General features: G+C 47.2%; 1 protein-coding gene and 1 non-coding gene across 4 annotated transcripts in view; both read left to right on the plus strand.

Annotated features, from left to right (window-relative positions):
• The window catches only part of CUX2 (cut like homeobox 2), a 230,383-nt gene that overhangs the window by 69,648 nt on the left and 134,841 nt on the right, over positions 1 to 25,894 (plus strand). The window lies entirely within an intron of this gene.
• LOC123853347 (small nucleolar RNA U13) lies at positions 12,050 to 12,150 on the plus strand. Its single transcript, XR_006793119.1, has one exon. It is a non-coding gene; the product is annotated as a small nucleolar RNA U13 (small nucleolar RNA).

Here is a 25,894-nt window from a genome sequence, read left to right on the forward strand (position 1 = left end):
TCTCTCATTATCCCATTTTATAGAAGAGTAAAGAGTCAGGGTCAGTAACAAGTCGAGTGCTACATGGCAGTCTAGTATAATGGTCAGAGTTTTAACTGAGACCCCCTGGGTTTGAATCCCAGCTCCACCACTAACAGTTCTGCGCAACTGCAATAGAATTGCGTCAGTCCCCTGAGCCTCAGTTTCCTCTTCTGTAAAATGGAGGTGACAATAGCTCTGATCTCCCAGGGCTGATATGGAAGTTACAAATGAGATGAACTATGGGAAATTATCTACAGAGTGCCCAGGGTGTAACATGGTTTCGTAGGTGCTCACAGAGCTGGAATTGGAACCCAGATCTGTCTGATTCCTGGACCTGGCATTCTGCTCCCCTGGGAAGGTGGCCAGATCAGAGCAGCACAGAAACGGCTGGGATTTATGTCCCCATGATCCATTCTCACTGTCTCTATCCCCATAGCCCAAAGGGCATCCACTGTGCACTGCCTGCCCAGGGAAGCCCCCTCTTCCCTAGCACATCCACATGTGGAGTGAGGGGTTGAGCAAGCCTGAGGCCCTCTCACTCTCCCAGCTCCAGGATCCAGCTCTTGGAGGCTGGGGGCCCCGACTGCTAGATCACATGGAGCCAGGTTTGACTCTGGCATTGAGAGGAGACAGTATGAAAATGGATGATGTGCCTCCTTGGAGCTGAGCACCTGCAAGGCTGTCGTGGGGGGTCACGTGGCAGAGGAGGAGGAAGGCACAGCTGCTGGCCTGGAGCAGACCCCTCAGGTACTACAGCCAGAGGTGGAAAAGACCCAGGTAGACGTGCCTAGGAAGCTGATGTATCCGGGAGGGCTTGGTAAGTGAGACTTTTGGGTGGTCCAGATCCCCCGACACATGGACGGACTGGTCAAGGGAGATTCTCCACCCAGGACCTCGTCCTTGGCCTGTCCCTAAAAATACTTCTTCTAGTACAGTGGTGCAGCTGTGGTGGAAAATAGTATGGCAGCTCCTCAAAACATTAAAAATAGAATTACCATATAGTCCAGCAATTCTCCTTCTGGGTATATACCCAAAAGAATTGAAAGCAGGATTTTGAACAGGTATTTCTACACCCATGTCCACAGCAGCATAAATTACAATAGCCAAAAGGTAGAAGCATCCCAAGTGTCCATCGACAGATGAATGGATAAACAACTGTGGTCTATTCATATGATGGAATATTATTCAGCCTTCAAAAGGAAGGCAGTTGTTCAGCTCAGGTCATGATCCTAGGGTCCTGGGATTGAGTCCCGCATTGGGGGTGCGGGGGGGGGGTCTCTGCTCAGTGGGGAGTCTGCCTCTCCCTCTGCCCCTCCCCCTGCTCGTGTTCTCTCTCTCACAAAAATAAATAATTAATTTTTAAAATAAGAAGGCAGGGGCGCCTGGGTGGCTCAGTTGGTTGGGCGACTGCCTTCGGCTCAGGTCATGATCCTGGAGTCCCGGGATCGAGTCCCACATCGGGCTCCCTGCTCGGCAAGGAGTCTGCTTCTCCCTCTGACCCTCCCCACTCTCATGTGCTGTCTCTCATTCTCTCTCTCACAAATAAATAAATAAAATCTTAAAAAAAAAAGAGAGAAAGAAAATAAGAAGGCAGTTGTGACCCGTGCTGTAATATGGATGAATCTTTAGGATATTAAGCTAAGTGAAATAAGCCAGTCAGAAAAGGACAGATACTGTATGATTCCGTTGTGTCATACTGTATGATCGACGCCCGGAGGAGTCAAGTTCATAGAGTCAGAACGTAGAATGGTGGCTGCCAGGGGCTGGGGAGTTCATGTTTTACGCGTACCGAGTTTCAGTGTTGCAAGATGAAAAAGTCCTAGAGGTGGATGGTGGTGATGGGTGCACAACCAATGCTATTCAACTATACACTTAAAAATGGTTGAAAATGGTAAATTTTATGTGACGTATATTTTACCACAATAAAAATACTGCTTTCATTACTGCCCAGGGTCCCACAGCTGGCAAATGGCTGAACTGGACTTGGAACACACATCATCTGTCTTTCAACCGTACCACCCTAGTCTGCCCCAGACTTTGATTAAAGCAAGGTTGAACTTGACACTATTGACATTTGGGGCTGGCTAATCCTTTGTTGTGGGGGGACATCCTAAGCATGGTTGCTTGTGTAGGAGCATCCCTGGCTCCCTCCACTAGAGGCCAATAGCACATACTTCCCACCCCTCAAAGTGAGGTGGCCAAAAATGTCTCCAGACATTACCAAATGTCCCAAGGGGGCAAAATCACCCCCAGTTAGACCCACTGGTTTTACGGGGACCTCCTGGCAGCCCAGAGGATATCAGATAGTCGCTGTCACTCTCACCAAGATAGATTCGCCGGCCTGCAAGTGGCAGCTTCTCACAAACTCGGGAGAGCCCATGTTTAAAGCCACATCAACGGATGGACATCAGCTTGTGCACAAAGGATCACTGGGGCGGCTAGGGGGTATACATGCTTTCTTTGCCTTTTGAAAGGATTTTTTCACAGGAGAGTCCCCACTGCCCAGACCCCCTCACCCTTAAAATGCCCAGACAGCTTGAACATCCCTTTTGGCATAAGGCTGGGCCCACCCTTACTTGTAGCTTGGACAGTGCTCGTTTGTAAGATGATTCATACTAGCAAAAAAAAGTCCATGCAGGTCTGTGTACGTACATGGTCCACACACATAGTGGAATTGTAACTTTTCCATTAAAGATGTCGGGACATTTTGTTGGATGAATAAAGAAAGTGGTAGACTAGGATCCCATTTGGGGGAAAAATTCTACCTATGAATGTACATGTTAGTTCATGAGTAGAGAAAAGCCCGGAAGGGTGGTGGACCCCAGAGTGTTCCAGTGGTTTTGTTCACTTCTGTATCCCCAGTGTCCTGGCACACAGTAGGTGCTAAATCATTATTGATGGCCAAATCAGAGTAGAAAGATGGGGCTGTCAAACTTTCTTTTTTGTGTGCTTCTCTGTCACTTGAATTTGTTATAGTGAGCATATATTAACTTGGTGGCTAAAGGGAAAAAAAACTTCCCCCAAAGAAAGGAAATTTAAGAAAAAAAAAAAAAAGATGCCTTGAATTTGCTTAGCTCTTCTCTTCCTTCTACAGAGCTTAAAACCCACATGCCCATCTTGCCTGAGCCATGGAGAGAAGCAAGGCTTGTGCTTTATGGTCCTTGTTCAGTCATGCATTGATAACATTGGACTCCCGGAGAAAGCTGCTTCTTTATTTATTTCTCTCACTTTGGTTTTTCCCCTGGGCTTTTGAAGGTGGGGCGGGGGGGACACACCAACAGGCGGTGGGCGTGGACAAGAAGGCAGTTAGAGAAGGGGTTGGGCCCTGGAAGATTCAGTCTTACTGCTACCCCAGGCGGGAGGTAGAGGGCTGGACCCAATGACCTCTTGGTGGAGAGGGGGCTTCTACTCCTGTGACTTCTTCTCTCCATGCCTTTGAGATCCTTCCAGAGCTGCCCAAGCACTGGGAGAAGCTGGGGCCGTGTGGAGGTCAGAGAGGAAAAACAGGGACTAGATTTGGGGGTAGGGGGGAGCAAGTTTCAGGACCACGAAGAAGAGGGGCATGTCATCTTTCTTTGCAGTGATAGAGGAGGGAGAAGAAACAACCCCACGCCCCCAGCCTTCTGATCTCTGAATATGCCAAAGGCCTTTGAGTTTGTACAATTGCATCTCAGATGTTTCTTAAAGTTTACAACTGACCCGATTCGTAGAAAAAGATAAACACCCTTCCTATGTTTGGAGTCATATGTAATTTTTATCTCTTGACCTTTAAATGTAAGCAGCAGTAAAATGAAGAACTATTGCAGTCATTTAACACTCTGGCTGTACTAACTGGTTCCTGCCTGAGAACCGTGGTTTTAAATTGGCTAATGCAGAATACTTGCAGAGCTAATAATAATTCAGATTACTCCTGTCAGCTATTCCGGTTTCATGGGTAATTTAGTAGTTGAATAAATTTTTAAAAAAATTCATTCGTTACCATGCACTGTTATGAATCAGTAGATGGTTTACCATTGGCAGCAGTAACTGTAAGAAGATTTAAATTGCTACTGAAAAGGATTTGAGTGAAGGTAATGTTTTATAATGTTCTAAGCCATATGCACTACTTTCAGGCCTCATCAGTTTTACATTGATTCCTAGTGAAGTGTTTAATTGCATCATGAATGCAATATAATTCAGTTCTTTCTGCTAATATGGTATATATCTCAAAGTGATATACAGCACTGACAGGGAGAATTCGCAGTTTTGTCCAGATTTGGGAGGGCAGTGAGAATTGGGCGCCTACTGGATGCATGAAGAGCAGGCGGCAGAGGGGGAGGCTGTAGCCTGCTGCCATCTTGCTAAGACTGGGTGGGGGACTGTCATAAGCGTGTGTGGGGAGGGGTAGGCTGTGCTGTCACCAATCCTCAGTGCTGACGGCCAGCCAGAGAAGGGTCTGGTGCTGTAGGCCTTCCCTGGGAGGGCAGGGAGATCTTTTGGCTGGCTGAGAAGTCCCAGAAGGCTGGCCAGGCCGGTTCCCGCCATCAGGTGCTCCTGGATTTTGCCTGGCCATCTCCTTGGTCATTTCTAAGTGGTTATCAAGAATTGGGCTTTCTATTGCCATTTGTGTAGTTTTTCACTGAATATTGAGCACCTAAAGAAATGGCAGTGGAGGAGTGGGCGGTAGGTGGCTGTTAGAGCTGGGGGCAAAACCATCCTTTGCTTTTTATTCTCTGCCGCCCACGAAACAGCCCAAGGTATAGGGATATTCTTGCTGGGGTAGGCCACTGAATTCTGGTTTTAAGAGGCATCTCTACCTGCCATCCTTCCAGGTAGAAGGATGCATTCTTCCAAATTGCAGTGTGTGAAAGCAAAATTCATTCTTTCTGGCATTTGTTCATTCTAGCATTCATTCTGATTCATTCATTCAGTGAATTCATTCAGCCAGGCACTGTTCTAGCTTCTGAGGATATAGTGGTGGACAGATATGCCTGCCCTCATGAAGCTTCTATTCTAGTAGGGACAGACCATAAGCAGATACATAATTAAGAACACAAATTAGCCTCAGATATTATTGATGACTGTCTTCCAGTGGGATCCACTTGATACCTTGGTTCTGGAACTTTTTTAAAGTATCTCAGTACATTCATTCGCTCAGGCAGCCATAACAAAATACCACAGACCGGATTGCTTCAACAACAGATATATATTTTCTTGTAGTTCTGGAGCTTGAGATCAAGGTGTTAGCAGCGTTGGTTTCTTCTGAGGGGTCTCTCCTTGGCTTGCAGATGGCCATCTTCATGTTCACCAGGCACTTCTCCCTTTATGCATATCTATGTCCAGATTTCCCCTTTTTATAAGGATACCAGTCATATTGGACTAGGGACCTCATTTTAACTTGGTCACCTCTGTAAAGACCCTATCTCCAAATATCCAAATAAGGTCACATTCTGAGGTAATGAAGGTTAAGACTCCAACATAAGAATTTTGGAAGACACAATTCAGTCCATAACACCCTGTGTAGAGAGAGCGCTCATGGGTGTGGGTGTGTGTGTGTGTGTGTGTGTGTGTGTGTGTGTGTGAGAGAGAGAGAGAGAGAGAGAGAGAGACTGTGGCAGGGTACTCTCAGTGAAGGGAACAAGGAAACAGTGCTAACTGTGCTCTAATCAGGCTCTTTCTGTCAACCCCTATGAATGATGTGAAAGTCAGACTTGCTTGTCACGTCAATTCCTTCTCCAGCAGGACCTTAAAATCAGAGTTCATGCATTTTCAGATATCTGATTGTTGTGCAGCCACAAAGCAGAAGCCCAGGGCCTGGGGCTCCCCCTCAGCCTGGCGCCTCGATGTAATCAGAGGCTCCTTTTTATCCCCACTCTCGAGGAAGGCCAGCCGGGCCACCTTTTTGATCATCGTAACCTTGACGCAGAAGAATAATTTATCCATGCCCCCGGACAAGGAAATTGCAAAATATTATTTATGAAGGTGAGCCGACACATCGTAATTCTGGCCCTGCGTTTCTGGATGTGGCTGGCCAGGATGGAAAACGTAGGTGATGTTTGATAATAAAATGGGACAGTGTACCCATGAGATGGAGGTATGGGAGGAACAAGGAGTCTGGCATCCCATGAGAGAGATTTCAGGGAATGAGAATTGTCCCAGAAGCTGACCCAAACTGCCCTTCCCTGGACTCTCCAGTGAGAAGTGGGAGGAGAAAAGTTTCCAGGATATAGAGAGGCTGGTGTGAGAGGGGCTATTGAACAGCACTTTGGGCAGGGAAAGGTACGGGGATCTTCTGAGGATTGTGGCCTTTGTTTTGGGAACTTGGGAGGGAACTTTGTGGTAAAGTGGTCATGAGCCCTGGCTTTGGAGCTAGCCAGCCTTGAGTTTGAGTCCTGGCTCTGAAGTTTCCTTTGTAGTTTGTGACACTGAGCAAGTTAGGTCACTTTTCTGAACCTTAGTTTGCTCATCTGTACAATAGGATTAATAATAAATCAACCTAAGAGTTATCTCGAGAGTAACATGAGATAATGTGGGTAAAGTGTAATTGTCACTTCAGTGGGCCTGACTCCTAGAAGCAATTAAGTTAAGTGACTAAGAATGCAGCTCTGGAGCCAGATAGCCTAGCCTGGCATCCCAGCTCTTAGACCTTAGACCAGTCACTTCATCTCTCTGAATCTCCATTTTCCTCATCTGTCAAGTAGACATAAAAAAGGTTACAATTTCATAGGGTCCTCTTGAGCGTTGAATGAATGAATGGAAGGAAAGCATTTAACAGTGCCTGTCTCACAATAAATGCTCAGTAAATGTTGGCCATTAATATAAGTTCCTAGGACACAGTTCTTGGCAGTCTTCCTTCCGAGAAGCTGTTCTCAACCTTGACTCGGATTTAGAGGCAGCCTGTCTCCCATCTGCCAATGCTGTCCTGTCGAACAACATGCTTAATTTAAAAATTCAAATGGATTTGCATTCCTTATGATTTGAAAAATTCTTCGGAGCATTGAGAAGTGCCCCATAAGAGGGCAAAATATATATTCCCCAGAGGAACCACTCTGGCATCTGTCCACCACAGGGGAGATGGCAGACCCCAGCAGACCCCGGAATCTCTGACTGCCCAACTTACAAACTGGATGTGGCAAGTCCTAAAAACTCCATGACTCTCAGGCATCAGCCGTGGGAAGTTCAGCCCAGTAAATGTTTTGCAGCCTCTCAGCAATTTGGGGTTCTACCGAATTAGTGTTTGGTATTGAATTAGTATTCATTTTCTCTAATATGATATAAAAGTATAATCACATTAGTGACTTTTATAGCATATTAGATTATACATTTGGAACACATCCCCGCCTGAAGCAGCTTTAGGAAAAAAAAAAAAGAAAGCCCCGCCAACAACAATAACCAGCAAACCATCTTCCACCCTGGCTCACAAGCCTGGGCTTTTCCAGCTGGGCTGCAGCAACCTGAATAGAAAATTCTCTGCTCTCTGCCTCCTGGTCCCTACAGAGAAAGAATTTTCATTCCACCGCCCTGATTTGTGAAGCATTGAATTTAAGACCTTAATAGTCGTTCCAAATGAATGTTTCTTTAATCCCGGGGCAGAAATGCAGGCTGTGGTTGAGATGTAATTAATAGCACTAATTACTCTTCTCTCCCTCCATCCACTTTTCCTCCTGCCAGCATCCCTGTTCCCCAAGAAACCTGGCAGAAACACCAGAAATGTTCACCTTTTGCTCCAGGATGTCCCTGGACAGGGAAACCAGAGTTCACCCCAATCATGGCTCCCTTTTTTGGATTATTTTTCCTCTGCCTCCCAGTGGTTCCTCTAGTTCTAGGACTCCTGGGCCTTCCAGAAGTTTAGATTTTCTAGAACCTTTTTCCAGCCATCATGGTGACTCAACCCGTTGTGAAGGGTGATGTCCTAAGGAGGTAGCAGCACATGGCCTGACTTTCCCGAGCATCTTTCTCTGCAGTGCGGCCTCACTGATGCATTGGTCCCAACACAGATGAAGTTCCTCACAGACTCAGCAAGGTGCCTGTCATCAGACACCCAAGCTGAGGGATCCCGTCAACAGCCCTGTTGGACCCAAAGCTTAGCTTCACCAAACCATTTTCCACTACAAAGAATAAAGGATTAAATTTTTCTGTACATGTAATGAAAGCAAGTAAGCTGGTCAGGAGGGCTAAAATTATTTATTTATACATTGCTTCATTCCCAAATAACTGGAGGTGGGTAGACTTGCCCAGATAAGCTTTGAATGTAGGTTGCATCTTGCATGCAAACTTTGACAATTCAGCAGTAGCTTCCTAGAATGTCACGTTGAGAAGAATTCTTACACCACATTCTGGATCAGCGAAAGAGAGTCTATTCAGTCTATAAACATTTGATATGCCAGGCACTGCTGAAGGCACTAGGGCCACTGCCTTACCCTGGACGGCTAGTGTACATCTGTACAGTAGGATTAATAATTCTAGGAATTCCCATTCCAGTTGGGAGAAGCTGACAGTACATACCAAGAAGGCCAGGTCTTGCAGGGCTTGAGCATAGGAGAGAGTTGGCATCCTATTCTAATTGCGATAGGAAGCCATTGGAGGATTTTCAGTAGGGAAGTGCCAGTATCTGGTTTGTGTTTAAAAAATCAAAGCTTTTTTTTTTTAAAGTCACTCTGGGAAAGGGAACAGACGGAGAAGCTAGAAGGTCAGGTTCAAGGTGTTTTTAGGTGTCTGAACAAAGAATGGTGGAGGATGGAGGATGGGCAACAATTGATTTGATTTGAGCTCTACTGTAGAGATCCAGCTGACCAGATTCATCAGTGGTTAGATGAAAGGTAAGGTGGGGTAAAAGTGGGCAATCCATTAGTAATGTCTGCCACTGGCATGTGAGATGGCAGTGGCCACTTGAATGCTATATATTTGCCATTTCTACCCCATAAGTCATTTTTAGCTGGTGAAGGGAGCTGGAGAGGATGAAAGGGTCACTCAGGGATAGTAATTCATGGCTTTAGTAATAGCTAACAACTAACATATTCCAGGAGGTGCATTTGAAGGGGAATATTCACTGGCTGTCCATGCAGACACTGTGGGGGACTGCCACATTGTCTCAACCTGAGATTGTCCAGGGATCAGTAAGCAAATAGGACCTTCAGAAGACAGATATTAGACCAAATCCCTGTAGAGTTGTGCAAAGGACCAACATGATTCCATAGAGACACAAGCAAGGAGGTTCAAAGAAAAGAGGCTAGGCAGACAGACATCAGTGGAACAGGTTAATAGGAAAACAGTTTTTAATTATCTCAGGTGAAAACAGGATCAGAGGCAATCCCCTCTTCTTTCCACCCTACAAATAGGAAGGACTCAGCAGTATTGGTCGGGGGCAGGGAGATTAATAGCAGATGACGAACTGGAAGCCCCTCTGGGTTGTTGTTTCTTCTTCTTCTTCTTTCTTCTTCTTTCTTCTTCTTTCTTCTTCTTTCTTCTTCTTTCTTCTTCTTTCTTCTTCTTTCTTCTTCTTTCTTCTTCTTTCTTCTTCTTCTTCTTTCTTCTTCTTTCTTCTTCTTTCTTCTTCTTCTTCTTCTTCTTCTTCTTCTTCTTCTTCTTCTTCTTCTTCTTCTTCCTTCTTCCTTCTTCCTTCTTCTTCCTCTTCTTTCTTCTTCCTCCCCCTCCTCCCCCTCCTCTCCCTCCTTCTCCTCCTCTCCCTCCTCTTCCCTTCTCCTCCCCCTCCTCCTCTTCCTCCCCTCCCCTGCCCTTCACCCTTCTCCCCCTCCTCTTCTTCTTCTTCTATAAACCTCCATCTTCTCTAAGAAGATCAGACACTTGGAGAAAGCCAGTCATCGTGTGATTGGGCAGGGTGAAAAGTCAGCTTGGCACTGGGCAGAGAACTGGACTTTGGGAGGGAAGAGCCATTTTAAAAGCCTGGAGCACCCACATGAGGATGTAGCAAGACTGAGGTCTGGGGGATCCGTGAATCTCATTGCAAAATATTTTTAAATCCTTCAGGATAAGGGAAATTTTTGAGATAATGATATTGATCAGGGCTCTATGTGTAATGTATAACTTTCTATTTAAAAGAAATGGTATGAGGACAGACTTTGTGATTATAGGCCAGTCTCTTCAGCATCCATTCCTGTGAAGAGTCGAGGAAAAACTGTCAAACTGCAATCCCTGTCCTTGTGCCCTCGATTCCTACAGCTGGCTGTGTGGCTTCAGGAACATCCAGCCTTAGACAAACTTAATGAAGGAACATTGGCACACAGGCTGGCCAGGAAGATAGAGGGCGCAGGAAATGGGACCCCTGTGAGGCCTCCACCCCAGCCCCTTCTCCTCAGGCTGGGGAGAGTGATACAGACCCCCGGCTCTCAAACCCAGCTGCTGTTTGGACCCCTCACTCCTACCTAAAAAGATGTTGACAGCACCCACCTGGGAACCCAGCCTGGCCTTTCCAGCCAGGATGCTGAGCCAGCAGATCCTGAGAACTGCAGGAGTATCCTATTTTAAAAGATTAATTTTCAAAGATACATTTTTCTATAAGCGGTATACATGTCATCTTTTAAACTGAGACATTAAAGATAAGCATAGAGTGAATGGTAAGTCTCCTGAACTTCTAACCCCCTTTTGGCTGCTCCACATTTGTTTGTTTTTTTCCGGGACACTTTAACCCATAGACAAGCATGCAAGTGCAGCCCCCTTACTAAAATAGAAAAGAGATTAGGGGATTATTCCTTCCTTCCTTCAACACTTATAAAGTGCCTACTGTATGCTGGGTACTAAGAATACAGCAATGAACAACAACAAAAAAAAGTTCTCTCATGGCATGAATAGTCTAGAAGGGGGCTGGAGGGACCAATAAGAAGCACGTAAACAAATAGGGTAAAAGAATCACAAATTGTGATCCTGCAAAGCAAATCAACAATGTGCCATGATAGAGCAGCAGGGCAAGGGGGTTATTAAATGGATCATGAACTATAAGGAGTCTGCCATGGGAAGAAGCATGTGTGTCTGGGTAGTGTGGGATGTGTCTGGGTGTGTACTTCTTACCTCTGTGAATATCTGTGTGTCTGGGTTTGTGTGTGTGTGCGCACGTGCATGTGTGTGTGGCTTATATCAGGGAGGGCTGCTGCAGGACTGAAAGCTCGTGTGACCAGAGCCGTTGGGGGTTGGAGGTGCAGGGGGAGAGCAAGGCTACACCAGGCTGTACAGGCCTCCTTAGCCACACAGGGGGTCTGGGTTTTTGACTTAGTGCCCACAGAGCTGACAGAGGGGTACAAAGAGAAGTAATGCCATCTGACAGTGTTATTGGGGATCCCTCTGAAACAGCGTTATGGGGGCAAGCAGGTGGCCAGAAGGAGACTGGTTGGGAGTGGCGAACGATTTGGGATTCACGAAAAGTGGAGCTAATGGTGCTCACTGGTGGATGATTTAATGTGGCAGAATGGAGTGAATGGAAATGCCTCCCAGGCTCCTGGCCTGAACATCTGGAATGGATATGCCACTTTTTCCTGAGATGGGGAAGACACTGGAAGAAAGGGTGGGGAGCAGGCAGGAGCCCAGGGTTCCCTCTTGGCCATGGGAGATCTGAGATGGCCTCCGCAAGGGATGTCAGGTCTGCAGGGGGTAGGTATGCCATTGGAACTCAGAGTTTTATGGGCTGGAGGTGAGAAACCTGGGCCAGGCCCTTAGAGGACCTGGCCATGTCCAGAGACCGGGCAGACCCACCTTTCCCTGGCTCTGAGGCCCCATGCAGGGCACCCCATCAGTTATCTCTACACAGCCCCGGAGGCACTGATGCAGGAAACCCAATTAGAAGGATGTCTGCCCTGGGGACCTGGCCCCAAACCTCAGTAGCAGGGAGCTCTATGGAGCTGGGGTATTTGCAGGGCTGGCTCCCCCAGCATCAGGGCCCTGGAACACTGGATCAGTTCCCCAGGGACTGGGACAGTCTTCCCAGAGGCCAGTTCGTGTTACCCTTAGCTCAGAAAGTAAAGGTATACTGCATTACTAAGATGATCATAAGATCATCTTACGTGCCTTGGTTGAAGGTAATCTTTAAAAGCTAAAGCTGATCCTCTGTAGTTCATAAGTGTGATGATTGGGTGTTCACGCTGTCGTGGGATATGTGCCTACCTCAAACCTTGTTACAACCTCAACAATTACCCACTGATGGTCTAAAAAAAAAGCTAAAGCTGCTGAGCATTTTACTGTGTCAGTCCTAACCACCCATAAGCTGAGTTAATCCTCACAACAACCCCAAGAGGCAAGTTCTACACTGATTCCCATTACAGATCGGGAAACTGAGGTTCAGCAAAGTAGTGTTTGCACAGCAGTGTAGTATAGACAGGATTTGAAGCTAAGCCAGTCTGGCTGCAAAGCCGGTTCTCTTAGCTTTCATATGCTGTGCCAAACGCTTACTGTAAGTTATCTCTTAAAGTCACAGGTACCCTTCAGTTGGCGGGGGGAGGGTTACCATCGCACCCATTTTACAGAGGGGGAAACTGAGGCTCGGAGAGAGGAACCGCCTAGCTCACGATCACAGAGCTGCTAAGTGGCAACATCAGAATTTGAATCTAAGACTAAGAAGCCGTGAACTTTCTTCCAACATGGGACATGCTTCTGACCACCAGCTCCTGCTTCCCTCTACTGGCAGTAAGGGTCTCTATCCTCCCCAGCCCAAAGTGTCCCAGGGACCCACTGAAGGCAGGACTTGATCCTTGGGGCTGCCCCAGCAACTTCCTAGGCAGAGCTTTACAAATTAACGAGAAACATCAGAGGTTCGGGGGCTCCTCAGAATTCTGTGGTGGGACCTGGTGAGACCCCATCTCAAAAGAGGTGGGTTTATCTCTGGAGTTCCTGCCTGGGGCCCTCAGTGGGCAAGGGCTGGTGCTTATGTTGGACTCAGGTGGCATTAAAGCCCCTACTTCTGGGACATAAAGTCTCAGCCAGCTCATGGGGTTTTGGGCCCCTCTGCCCGCTGGGAGACCCCAATGGTTCAATGGGATACTTCTGTCCATCAGAGCATTGATGGGGCAACAGTAAACAGCTCACAAGCAGTGGGAGCTCTATGTAGGATTCACCATTTGCTTTAGCATTTATACTTTAGAAAATACAAGTTCACGTATGTGTGTTTCTTGAACCAGTAGTTGAAAAATCACACCCTGATTTAGAAAAACCTACCTACTCAAGCTTCCAGAAGATCCTTGTTTGATTAGCAGAGCTGTTAAGAGTATGGGATTTGAGGTCATGCTGCTGAATTCAAAACCCAGTTCTCCTGATTGCTGGCTGCCCGACCTTGAGCTTGACTGCTCTTAACCCCTTCAGGTTTTCGTTTTCCCACCTCAATGCATTGTTTTAAGAGACAAACGAGTGCTTAGAACTAACTGTATCTGGTATATACTGTGTACTCAGTTTATGTTAGCTAAGTGTTATTGTTGTTACTGTTGCAGTCTAAACTAGGTTTTCCTGGAAATGGGTAGATAGTAAACATTTATGCTTTATGGGCCACATGGTTTTTGTTCCAACTACTCATCTCTGCCATTGTAACAGGAAAGCACCCGTGGACAGTATGTACATGCTTGGATGTGGGTGCATTCCAACAAAACTTCCCTGTGACTTATAAACGAACATGACAGGGAGAAAAGTCCTTTTTCCTCTGGGAGAATGTGACCCTGGGGCTGCCAGCAGCTATGTTCCCCAAATCACTGGGGAAGCCAGCCATGGTGAGAGAAACAGAGGACAGAGGGAAGCAGAGCCAAGAGAGAGAAATCAAAACCTGCCAATCTTGTTTGAGCTGTTGGATCTAGCCATGCCTGAAGCTACTCCTGCATTGTTCAGATATGTGAGCAACAGTTTCCCTTTGATGCTTAAGATACTTTGAGTTGCGATTCTGCTGCTTACAACCAAGAGTCCTGAATTATATAAGCCTTCTCCCTGTTCAAGCCTCTCTGCCCCAGTCAGGTGTAACAACTTACCCACTTGCCTGCCACGGTCAAGTTCATGATACTATGTAAGAGCATCCTTTAGTCCCAAATATATAACTTTTTTTTTCCTGGGGGAGGGAGGGGTAAATAGTTTCATTTTCAGGTAGATGACTTCATTTCCATGAACCTTGGTTCTCTTCTGTAAAATGAAGTTAATTACTGGACCTACTGCCCAGGGTGGGTTAAAAGGGTTAATATTTATAAAGTTCTTAGAACAGTCCCTTGTACATGCTAAAAGTACTACCTAAGTGTCTGCTGTTATTACTACCTGGAAACAGAGCTCACAGACTTTAGGCATTTTCCTGACAAATGAAGGAGACTATCTGGCAGGGATTGGGTCTTTCCATATTCCCAGCAGCGGTGCCGGCCTGGTATTGATTGGGGGCTCGGTATTTGTTGAATAGGAGTTGGTACAAGACAAGGCAGTCACAGAGAGTGACCGTGAGAGACCCACATGGATTGGGGCAAACTCTGAGGTGTTTGTGATTAGGAGTCAAGCCATAATTGCTTTGGGGATTTAGAAAACCTTGAGACACAGAGGAATGTTGGGGGCCTACAAGCAATTTAGGGATTTGAGTGCTTCGGATTTAGACCTTAGCTACTTGAAGTGTGGTCCACCATGGACTGGTGACATTGGCATCACCCGAATGCCTGTTAAGAAATGCAGGGACTCAGCCCCACACTGGACCTCTGGAGTCAGACTCTATACTTCCACAAGATCCTGGGTGATTCTTGTGCACATTAAAATCTGGGAAGTGGAGAGGACAGGCAGATGCTGCAGACATGGCCCCTGTGTCTTGAGGGACTGTTTGTGGAGGTGAGGATGTGGGGGATGTGGGCCTATCAGCTGTTCATTAGGAAACATGCTGGCCTCCACCCTTTGGCACAGTGGGTGATCACACGTGCCCAGACACACATTCCAGTAAGTGGAATCTGACATTGCCACACAATGGTTTGAGAAAACTGACAGCACGAGAAAGGTGCCCAGCTTCACTTAATAAAAGTAGAATGAAAATAAAGCAATACTTTGTGTTTCCTTGTCCTTCCCTCACTCAGTCCCTTCTCCATAGGCTTGCTAACTCTGTGCAAGCATTAACAGCAAATCAGTGGTATCTAGCTTGCGGTATCATATATGATTTGATTTCTTTTTCCCCATCCTCTTTTATCAACTGAAATCCTGATGAAATACAGATGACTTTTTAAAGATCTTATAAAGGTGTCTGGCTGTCTGGGGTGGGTAGGTCATGGCTAGGGAGGGGGATTGTGGCATGGCAGGTGGGACAGCAGGAGGGTCTGCAGAACCAAACCAGAGAGACCTCACCAGGAGAGTGGCCTCCAGATTGAACAGAGGTGGGCATGAGTTTGGGAGGGAAGACACACACTCACTATCACCTTTCTTTACCAAAAAATCAGTATTGTTGTGCCATCGAGGGCTGGGGGCTGGGCCAAGGGCAGAGAGCAGGAGCTTTGCAATCCATAGACCTGTATTTGAATCCTAGTGCTGCAGCAGCTTGCTCACCACATAATCAGGCAAGGATGTGTCCCTGAGCCTTGCTCTCCTTGTCTAGAAAATGGGGCTATCATAGCACTGACCTCATAGGGATATGGGGCAGGTTAATGCAGTGGTGACCAGAGCTGGCTGATAGGAACCCACTGTTAGCCTCCCTTCCCATCCCCAGGTATAGTGACGGCACAGTGGGAGCTAGAAGTTGACCATAGTGGGGAGAGTTTACACCACAGAAACGATACACATCAGAACTCCTTTTCTTCCAGAGAACTGGTTGTTAAGCATTTACCAGCACGCCACTGGTTAAATGACAAAATGTATTTAAATCGCCATGCCCAAAGCTTAGAAGTAGTGGTTCCTGAGTACTATATTACTATAATATTAATTACAGGACCATAATATTACTAGTATTATATAAAGTGGTTTTCATGATTGGACATTCCCTGTATTGGCTCTGCCATTTATTTTAACTGCTTGGAGGCTTTTTCTGCAAATCGTCTGGTCCCTAGCCCCATTCTGGATAGCTGATATTGTTAGTTAGCTCAGTTCCAGATTATAGATACCCCAAATGAACATTCATTGAGCATGGACTAAATGCCGGGTGTTGGAAAAGCACTTTTCATATATGATCTCATTTAAGCCCTCTCACAAATCTCTGAGGCAGAAACTGTTAATGAACCCCATTATGTGGACACAGATGGGGCTCAGAGAGGTTAGGTGACTTGCCCCAGGTTGCACAGCTGCTCAGTTGGAGGGGCTGGGCTTTGAACCTGTGCATTTTGACTCCAGAGGCTGTGATTTCAGCAGATGGATCCTGGAGGTTAAACGTGGAGGGGGCAGGTGCTTGGGACCTTGGGGTGTGGACCTTCTTCCTTGTTGGGAGACTTTGGGGTTGGGGGCAGGCGGTGGGCAGGGTCGAGAAGTCCTGACCATGTCATCCGCTTGGCTGACTGCAAACAGTCTGATTTTACTAGATGTGTGCAGGCCGGGTTCTGATTGGCAAGGGGATGTCTCTGTTGGAAGGGAATCTTGGCCACTTGCCTCTTGGCAGCAGGCTCTTGGCTACCACGTGGAGCGCCGTTTGGAGGCAGTGAGAATTATTCGGCAACCTTGCCTGGGGTAGTTTAAAGTGGGCTGGGGGCTCTGCCAGTCTCTCAGACAGGCTGGCAGAGAGAGCAAGAAAGCGAGCTCTGCTACAGAGAAGCCCACACTCAGCTTCTTTGCTATTCTCCCTGCCTCTGTCTATCTCCGTCTCTTGCCATCCCTCAGCCTCTCTCTCTGCCAGGACTTAAGGAGCCAGTAAGATGACAGGTGGTTTGGCAGCAAGAGAAGCAACGTCTCCTGTCCCCACAGGCCTGCATTCCCTCAACTCTACTAAAACTTGGGGCCATTTACTTCCACAGCTCTCAATTTCCCTGAAGATGAAGTTCAGGCTCCTTGGCTTGGCTTGAGGACTTATGCTATGACCCCTGCCTCCTGGTTCCGTGTCATGTCTCCGCAGGACAGACTCAACTTTTTGTTTTTCCACAGTGACTACTAGCCCAGAGCTCACTCAGAACGTGTGGTTGAGCTTGACTTACTTTGGGATTTGCAGTCATCACCATTTCTGTGTCTTAAGGCTGATTTATCACATGCCAAGTGATATGCAAGCTTCTAAGTATTTTCTATTCCTATCTCCTTGACTCGTAACAACTTGATAGGTAGGCCCTGTTTTCTCCCCATTTTACAGAGGGGGAAACTGAGGCACCAAGATATTAAATTACATGTCCAAGATCATCCAGCTCGGATATGGCAGTGATAGATATGAACCCAAGCCAGTCCAGAGCTTGAGCAGGCTTGAGTGGGGTTTTCCTTAAACCACTTTGTGAGAGCCTGTCACCAGTTCTGTGTCATCACCCCCGCCCCCAGCAGCCTTGTCAGCACGACAGCCCGGTTTGCTGGCTCCTCATTTCACTCTGGCTCTGCTGTGTCCACACATCCTTGATGAATTAACCTTGGCAATGCTGGCCTTGCCTTGTCACACCAATAAAGTTAGTGCTGCAGAGAACTAGGTTGTGGAAGGTATAATGGACACCTCTCTCCATCTGTCTCTTTTTCCCTGCAGATTCCAAGGTTGCTTGGATGTATAGGAGAAGAGCCAGAATGTTCCTTATGGGTGTAGGGGGTGTTTGGAAACAGGAAAGACCCCTAAATTGGTTCCTTCCAAGGGAGACCTCCTTCTACACCCAAATCTCATCCCATCTGTCCAGGGTGGCCTGTGTGGCTCTGCTCACTGGGGACTGATTGTCTCAGCATGTCCTCACATTGCTCAACAACAGGACAACATTCCTGTACCAAAGCAGAGGGGAGTCGGATTGTGTTAGCAATTCTCCATCAGACTGTGTCGTATTCGGATTGTATTGTATTAGTAGTTGTTTCCACTAATGTGATGAGAAAGTTGCTAATCTGAGAAGACTCCTGCATTGTATTAGGGAAAACAAATATTAATGTGATTCGATGGGAAATGGCTAATAAGAAACTAAGTTGCTAATATGACATGATGGATCGGTGGGAGGAATTTGGGTCGGGTGCTTGAACTTTCCTGGAATGTTCGGTGGTGGGCAGGGACCGGGGAGGGCAAAATGGCAGGAACTCTGTGTTACAGTCACTCAGAGTTAAGGTTCCATATTTGAGCCTCTTCCTCCCCCCTCCAATACCCAGTCCCTCCCCCCTTTACTGTGTTGAATAGTGTCCCCCAAAAGTTCTCATCCACCCAGAACCTGAGAATATGACCTTATTGGGAAAGACTCTGCAGGTATAATTAAGATGAGATCATAGCGCATTACAGGGGGCCCTGAATCCAATGACCTGTGTGTGAGGAGAGGACACACAGGGAGAAGACCCTGTGACAATGGGGGTGGGGATGGGAGGGATGCAGCCACAGGCCAAGCAAAGCCAAGGACAGCAAGCAGCCACCAGACCCCGGAAGGAAAGGAGGCCTCTTCTCTTAGAGCTTTCAGAGGGAGCACAGCCCTGCCAACACTTTGATTTCAGACTTCCAGCCTCCGGAACTGTGAGAGAATACATTTCTGTTGTTTTAAGCCCCCCAGCTGATGGTACTTTGTTACGACAGCCTGACCCCATCCCTTTTACCCATCACACCCCCAGAGAGGAGACGCAGGTTTGGCAACATCCCTCTAACTCGGAGACAGCAAAGCAGGTTTGAGGGGTTCCTCCAGCCCCAGGGCTGGCCTGGCTGCTTGACCAGACCCGAGGACGAGGGCTTGCTCTCTGCCCCCACTTTGTTCTTTGCTTAAAGGGAAGAAGCCTCCTCAGTTGCAGGGCGGTTGGCATATGGGCTCCGCAGCCTGCTTCGCGGCACGTTAATATGTGATTAAGGGGGTCTTAAAACACCCATTAGTCCCCCTCTGGTATCTAATAGCGCTTTTGGATTTAGAACAGAATATTATTTACTCATTAGCTGATAATAGATCCTGAGTACACGCCGTATGTATTGGGACAATTATTAGAATGTGGGTCTGCACAGAAACGTCGTTCTGCTGCTATGGCTGGTGGCAGGACAGCATCGTCCAGAGGGCAAGGTGGGGGGGGTCACAAAATGACCCATGAGCCCTCCAAGGAAAACAGAGGGCCTGCTAGAGATTGTCTGTGGTGACTTGCTGTGGATGAAGTGAACTCCAGGTACAGACGGGCACACTTGAGTGCCTCAATGGAAGGGATGCATTGGGGGGGGGTAACCACCTCCAAGAATTAGGGTACCAACAGTAACAGCCCCCCCACAGTGGTGACGGATTGAACTTCAGGCTTCAGGTCCAGGCCTCCCAAGATGAGATTATTAGTCACGTGACAGCCACCCGCAGGATCACAGGGGTGGGGTGACTTGCCCAGGACACACGGCTGGTAAGTGGCTGCAGCTGTGGCAAACCCAGCTCTTCTGATCACTGGACCTGGGTTCTTTTCAACATTCCTCTGTACTCCCTGCAGAAACTTCTTGGTAATTCTAATCTTCCCTCTTCCCAATGGAAAGAGGCACTTTAACACGATTTCCTATTACGTTTCCTTTGTTGGGCCATCCATGGTGGGCATCACAGATCTCAACGGCTGGTTCGACTTGAGGGTGAAGAAGATAGCAAAGTCAGGACAGCCCCCAGTTTGGTGGACAGAATACAGGGTGTGGGGAAAGAAAGCTTGCAGTTTGATAAGCCTGATTTTCAGGTCATCAGTTTGCAGTGATTCAGTGAACGAATGCATGAGCCTCTTAGGATGAAAGGCACGGCATAAGCTTGCAATACAAGCACCAAAAAAAGGACTGAGAAAGCACTGAAAAACCTTGCCTTTAAACTCAGATCCGCCTAGGCTTTTCTGAGACGCGCCAGATGGAAAGACAAGAGGGGTTTGTATAAGGGTGGGAGGGCTCTCTCCAGCCCAGTGCCGGCAGTTTGAGACCTTTTGCCTCCCGGTGCCCTCAGGGTGCAGGGAAGCCTCCATCTCCATGTCCTTGTTGTACACAGGTGGCCGGGGGAAGGGGGGGCGTTTGTGGGTCCTGTTTATATTGAGCACATAGAGGAACGGCGCAGGGTGCCCTCTCTGGTGAGTCATTCCAGCATGTGGCCACAGTGACACTGAGAAGTCAGATATGGTCCCCAGGAACGCAGGCCACAAGTAGAGGCCAGACATCACCTCTGTGGATTGCCCAAGTGGAGAACAGGGCTCCCTGGTGAAAGATTAGCAGGGAAGGAGCCAGAGAGAAAGTGGAGCTTGGCAAATTTGTCCTCTCGTCCGTCTTCTTCTCGAGATTTGTGGGTCTACACCGCAGCTAGATAAATAACCAAATAAGTAAACCACTTCCCGGTGGGTGTGTGGCATCTGCGTGAGTGTATGTGTGTTTGTGTCTGTGTGTGTGTTTTAATAAAGCTCACCATGAGCCAGATATCAATTTCTGTCAGAGAGACTCAGAGCATCTGAACCAGAACTAAATAAAAATAAACATTAAACAATTATTGGAATTTAGGTTTATTTAAAAAATCAGCAGGGTTGAGGGAACAAGCCACCCATTAGCGAGGCAGAACTATCGGGCCTTTTAACAACCCGCTGGTTCTTGGCTGCCAGGGAGATTTGGGCTCTACAAGCTGTGGAAACTCCGGATCCTATTGATTAAAGATGATGCGGTAACAGGCAATTATATCATGGTGGCTGCTTGCAGCGCTGGCCCACGTGGGCTACCCATTTGTCTTTATGGAAACGGCTTTGTTTGGGGGTCTCAGGGAGGATGGTTCAGTGTCCCCATCCTGGGCAAAGCATTCTTCCTTCTCGGGTCCCTGCAGTTGGTAGAAGGCTCTGAAGCCCGAGCTGTTCCAGATTCTTGCATTTTTCTCCCCCCTGTCCCCTCCATAGACATCCGTAGTTCATAAGGAACCTGTGTCTTGTCAACCAAATCAATGCAAATAACCGGTGAGCTTTTCTCGACTTTTCAGTAATAATTGATCTTCCCAGAACTGATAGCATTTGGAAAACATAAGTAAGGAGAGCAGCAGCGAGCCAGATGTCCACGTTAAGAGAATATAATTGCTCTGAGTTATAGGAAAGGAAGTGGTTTCCCTTCTAGCTTTAGCCCCAAGAGAGCAGAATAAACTGCCGTGGAGCATCAGGAAGCTTCCTAGTAAACTCAGGGCTTAGTACGGACTCCGTCTCAGCCTGCAGGTTCGGACGACTGTGGGACTGGGATCTTCCAAGCTGACAGGCAGATTTCCTGCTTGTAATTTTGTCAGTCTCCAGGTTTTTATTTGGAAGCTTTCTGCACAGCCAGTCACTGCTGGGGAAGGAGAGAGAGGTTTGCAGTTCTCGGGGGGAAGGGAGGGTTCCAGCTTAGCCACTGTGCTATTCGTCCAGTGGATGGGAATCTCCTCTCTGCTGGTTTGCCTTTTTTTTTCTTCTTTCTAATTTGATGGTCACTTCCAGACACTGCTATAATTGGCTCCTGATTTGACTGGGGTGATATTCAGATGGGGATGGGGGTGTTCTATGGATTGGTGGATGGACAGTAGGATTCCTAGGCTTCATTCTTCCAGGACTCCTTTATTTGTTCCTTCGTGCATTCATTTATCTGCTCATCCAACACATAGTTACTGGGCACCTTCTCTGTGCCAGGCACAATTAGGTGCTGGGGCGCATTGGTACCTGCCCTCATAGGAGCTCCTATGAAGAGGCACAGATGTGTAACAATTGATTATTACATCACAATTGCAATAGTGCTTCATAGAAATGAGGAGCAGGGAGTAAGGGCCCATGACCGTAAAAACCTGACCTTATCTTGGGGTGCAGTTCTTGCGAAAGTAAGGTCTAAGCTGAAACTTGACACAGGAGGTAGGACTGAGCTAGGCCAGTGGTGCTTGGACTTGAGTGGGCATCAGAATCACCTGGAGGACTGGTTAAAAAGATTGGTGGGCATCAACCCCAGAGTTTCTGATTCATCAGGTCTGGAGCTGGTCTAAGAATTTACATTTCTAATAAGTTCCCAGGTAACGCTGCTGCTGCTGGTCTAAGGACCACACTTTGGGAACCACCAAACTGGGCAAAAGACAGGAAAGAGAGGGCATCAAGGTAGTGGGAATTGTGGATGCTAAGGCCCTGTGGCTGGCTTGGCAGTTTCCAGTCAGAATAAGGGGCAGAATGGTAGAAGCAAAGTGAGGAGGACTGGGGGAGATGCACTGCATGGGAAGCACAGGGTCCTGGCCCCCCAGAGGCCTTGCAGGCTGACCTGGAAAGTTTGGATTTTATCTGAAATTGGATGGGAAACGTGGAGAGGTTTTAAGCAGATAAAGTGTCAGCATCCAGTTTGTATCTTGAAATACTCTCTCTGGCTTCCAAGGCAGGAATGGGAAGGTGGAAGAGTGGCTGGCATTAAGCCAGGGAACCTCACAAGGAAGCTATGCAGGCATCCAGCCAGGAATTAGAGGTGGCTAGACCCTCTGGTGTCAGTGAGCATGGAAAGCATGGACATTGTCTGCGAGAGTTCAAGTCCAGGCACCCCCTTTCGGGAAAGCCTTCCTGATCAGTTTGGACCCACCCATCAGTCCCTGAAACCTAATTTCTTAACCTGAAGGAGTCATATGTTGACACTGACCTTATCAGTTCCTTGAGGGCAGGGCTGTGTGTGTCATATCTGCCTCATATAGCCCACCTGCAGCCCACTGGTTGGATATACAACAAATACCTTATAATAATTAGCAGGTTGTGGGGGCACCTGAGTGGCTCAGTCAGTTAAGCATCCGACTCTTAATTTTTTTTTTTTTAATTTATTTATTTGACAGAGAGAGACACAGCAAGAGAGGGAACACAAGCAGGGGGGAGTGGGAGAGGGAGAAGCAGGCTTCCCGCCCAGCAGGGAGCCCGATGTGGGGCTTGATCCCAGGACTCTGGGATCATGACCCGAGCGAAAGCAGACGCTTAACCACTGAGCCACCCAGGCGCCCCCCGACTCTTAATTTTGGCTCGGGTCATGATTTCAGGGTTGTGAGATCAAGCCCTGTGTCAGACTCCGCGCTCAGTCCTTGAGATTCTCTATCTCCCCACCCTCTCCCCCACCCCCTGCCATGCTCACACACTCTCTCTCTCAAATAAATAAATAAATCTTAAAATAATTAGCAGATTGTGACTGTTTGACAGTTCACCAGCTAGGGTCATATCTGTTACCCCATTTGATTTTCTAGGTACCCTGAGGAAAAGGTGGAATTGAACCCATTTTGTAAATGGGGCAAACTGAGGTTCAGAAAGGGCAGGAGACGCTCACAGGCTCACCCAGCTGGACTGAAAAAAAGGCAGGATTCTCACCCAGGCCCAGAATGCCCTCTGGTGAGCAGACCAAAGGAGCTGTGATGCCTCCACCCGGAATCTTAGATGGTGACCACATTTCCCTTAGTAGTATCAAGGGTCTTACCCAAGATGACAGGGCCAGTCCACCAGAAATATTAAGTAGATATAGAAGAAATTGTCATTTTTTAAAAATAAAAAATAGTCAAATATCAGCAGTTTCCTATGGTTCAACCTAAAACAAAGCATGCAGGGAAAATGTTGCATTTCTAGAAGGTCCTGCCGCAGCGTGAGGAACAGGAGTTGCAGCGTAGTCTAAATTGTCTCTGGAAAGCAGCTTCCCACACACACGGAAGCTGATGAGGGGGCCGTACAGGGATGCAGCATCTTAGAATCAGTCTATAATGCAATCAATTTTGTATATCCCTGGTGAAACAGCAACATTTATTTAACGTCTTTTATAGAGCAGCTGAGTTTTATCACAAATCACATTCCATTTCTATTCAGCTGGGACTCCTTGAAGGCTAAAATGCACTTACTTTTCTCGGAGGAAATTTACCAATTCCTCAATAAAGACCCATTTGCCTCTGTATGTAAAATTGACACATTTATTGAATATTAAACATTTAGGGTCTTTTTCCCCAGCTCCCCCACCCCCTCCCCCACACCTTTCTCCACTTTTCCACAACACTTCCCAGTCATTAGGGAGACTTCCTCCAAGTGGCAAGAAATGTGTATTTTCATGCAGAAGCGGCCGACATTTCAATTCGGGTCATTCTTATCAGTGGGAAATGATCAAGTTATGTCATAAATGCATAGGGCGAAATCCAGTGCCTCGGAGTGGCCTCTTTAAGCCCCTCTCTTTGTGGCCGGCTTGGTAGTCTTGGTCACGCGGCAATACCGTGTTGAGTTCGTGACAAAAGTTTTTTTGTCTACACTTGTAACGTTTGCAGAAGGCAGGGGCAGCCTCCCTGACAATAAATTGTGCTAATTAGCATGAGGGCCTATTAATAAAACGAGTTTTCTTTCATCCATGTTCCTGAATGGTCGGGGACATCAATTAAAGTGTGCGCTTGGGACAATGTCTTTTCACTGCCGGTTCCAGTGTTTTTGTTTAAAAAAATAAGCAGGGGGCTGGGCCATTTAGGGAACTTGTTTTTGTGTCCTTAACATGGGAGAGGGCTGAACTGTTGAACTTAGGTCTCAAATGTTGGGTTCAGATTTTCTGACTGATGCTAAATCAAGGCAGTGACAGGTTGGGTGGGTGCTTGGCCCTGGGTTAGAGGCTTTGCTTTCAGAGTGCAAGGACAGTTGTTGCGTTTGAGGAGTATCTCCCTAATGATGTTTGAAACCAGACAGACACAGGTTTTGAACCCTAACTCCCCCTTTTACTGAGCTCACAAAGCTCAGACCGGTGATTTACCTCTTTGGGCCTCAGCCAGGGTTAAATGAGATGACCCATGGAAGGTTCTGGAAGGAACCTCAAACCTCATTGCTGTTCTCCTGGGAACTTTATCCAGTGTCAGGTTTGGATGGAAAAAGAAAGGTCATTTCATCCAGCTCCCTGTTCCAGGCTTGATTTCCCTTCTACAGGGCCCAGGAGTTGACTACTTTATGCTGGGAAACCTTTAAGGACCAGAAACTCACTTAATCATTATCAAGGCTGTCTTCCTTATGGTGACCTGAAACCTATTTATGTGTAACTTCCTCTGCCTACACAAATATGAGCTCCTCTCCTTTTTATCAAATATGTAAAGATCCCCCCCTTCTCTGAGTCTTCTGTACTCCAGGGCAAATGTCCTCCCAGCTCTTTGTAGATTTGGGTTTCTCAACCTCACACGCTACTGACATTTCGGACTATGTAATTCTTTGTTATGGGGGCTGTTCTGTTCATTTTCTGATGGTTAGCAACATCTCTGGCCTCTACCCACTAGATGCCAGCAGTACCCCGAATTGTGACCATTCAAAAGTATCTCTAGACTTTGCCAAATGTGCCTAGAGTGCAAAATTATCAACCCCCCCCCCCGCCCCCGTTGAGAACCATTTTCCTAGAGTTTCTGGTTCTCCCCATCCTGGACCCATTTAGCCAGACATGACGCCTCAAATGGGAGGCTTTCACTTCCACATTTCTTTCCCCTCTGGCACATCAGCATTCCTGTGGCTTATGCCTCCAAAGTGTTTTTGGTGCCTGCTGGGAGCAGAGCCCACTTTTACCTGGCACGAGCTGAACCTGCCAAAGTTTAGAGAGATCAGGAGAAACCAAAATAAAATCACCCATTTTTTGTTTTCCTGCATTTGTCTCTGCAAAAGGCAGACACCACCAGGACTGGAAGGTGTCTGGGCCTTCTTTGTTGGAATCTCCGTCTTGAGAACAGGAATGATGAGGTCTGAGTTTATCCCATAGCTTTCATCTGAACAGGCAGAGCTAACTTTTCAGAGCAGGAGGTCACTGATGGTTTCTGAGTGTAGCTGGCTCCAGGTCTGGGTTAGCGTTCTGGCATTGCCCCTGACTGATTGACTACACCTCTCTGAACCTCAGTTTCTCATCTGTGTAATGGGGATCAAAATAGCACTATCTCAAAGCGTTGTTGCCAATTCAAAGAATTAACCCATGTAA

The sequence above is a fragment of the Mirounga angustirostris genome, unplaced genomic scaffold, assembly GCF_029215605.1.
Source record: "Mirounga angustirostris isolate CCGP_5_RB_7025 unplaced genomic scaffold, mMirAng1.0.hap1 SCAF_14, whole genome shotgun sequence".
Classification (NCBI taxonomy): Eukaryota; Metazoa; Chordata; class Mammalia; order Carnivora; family Phocidae; genus Mirounga; species Mirounga angustirostris.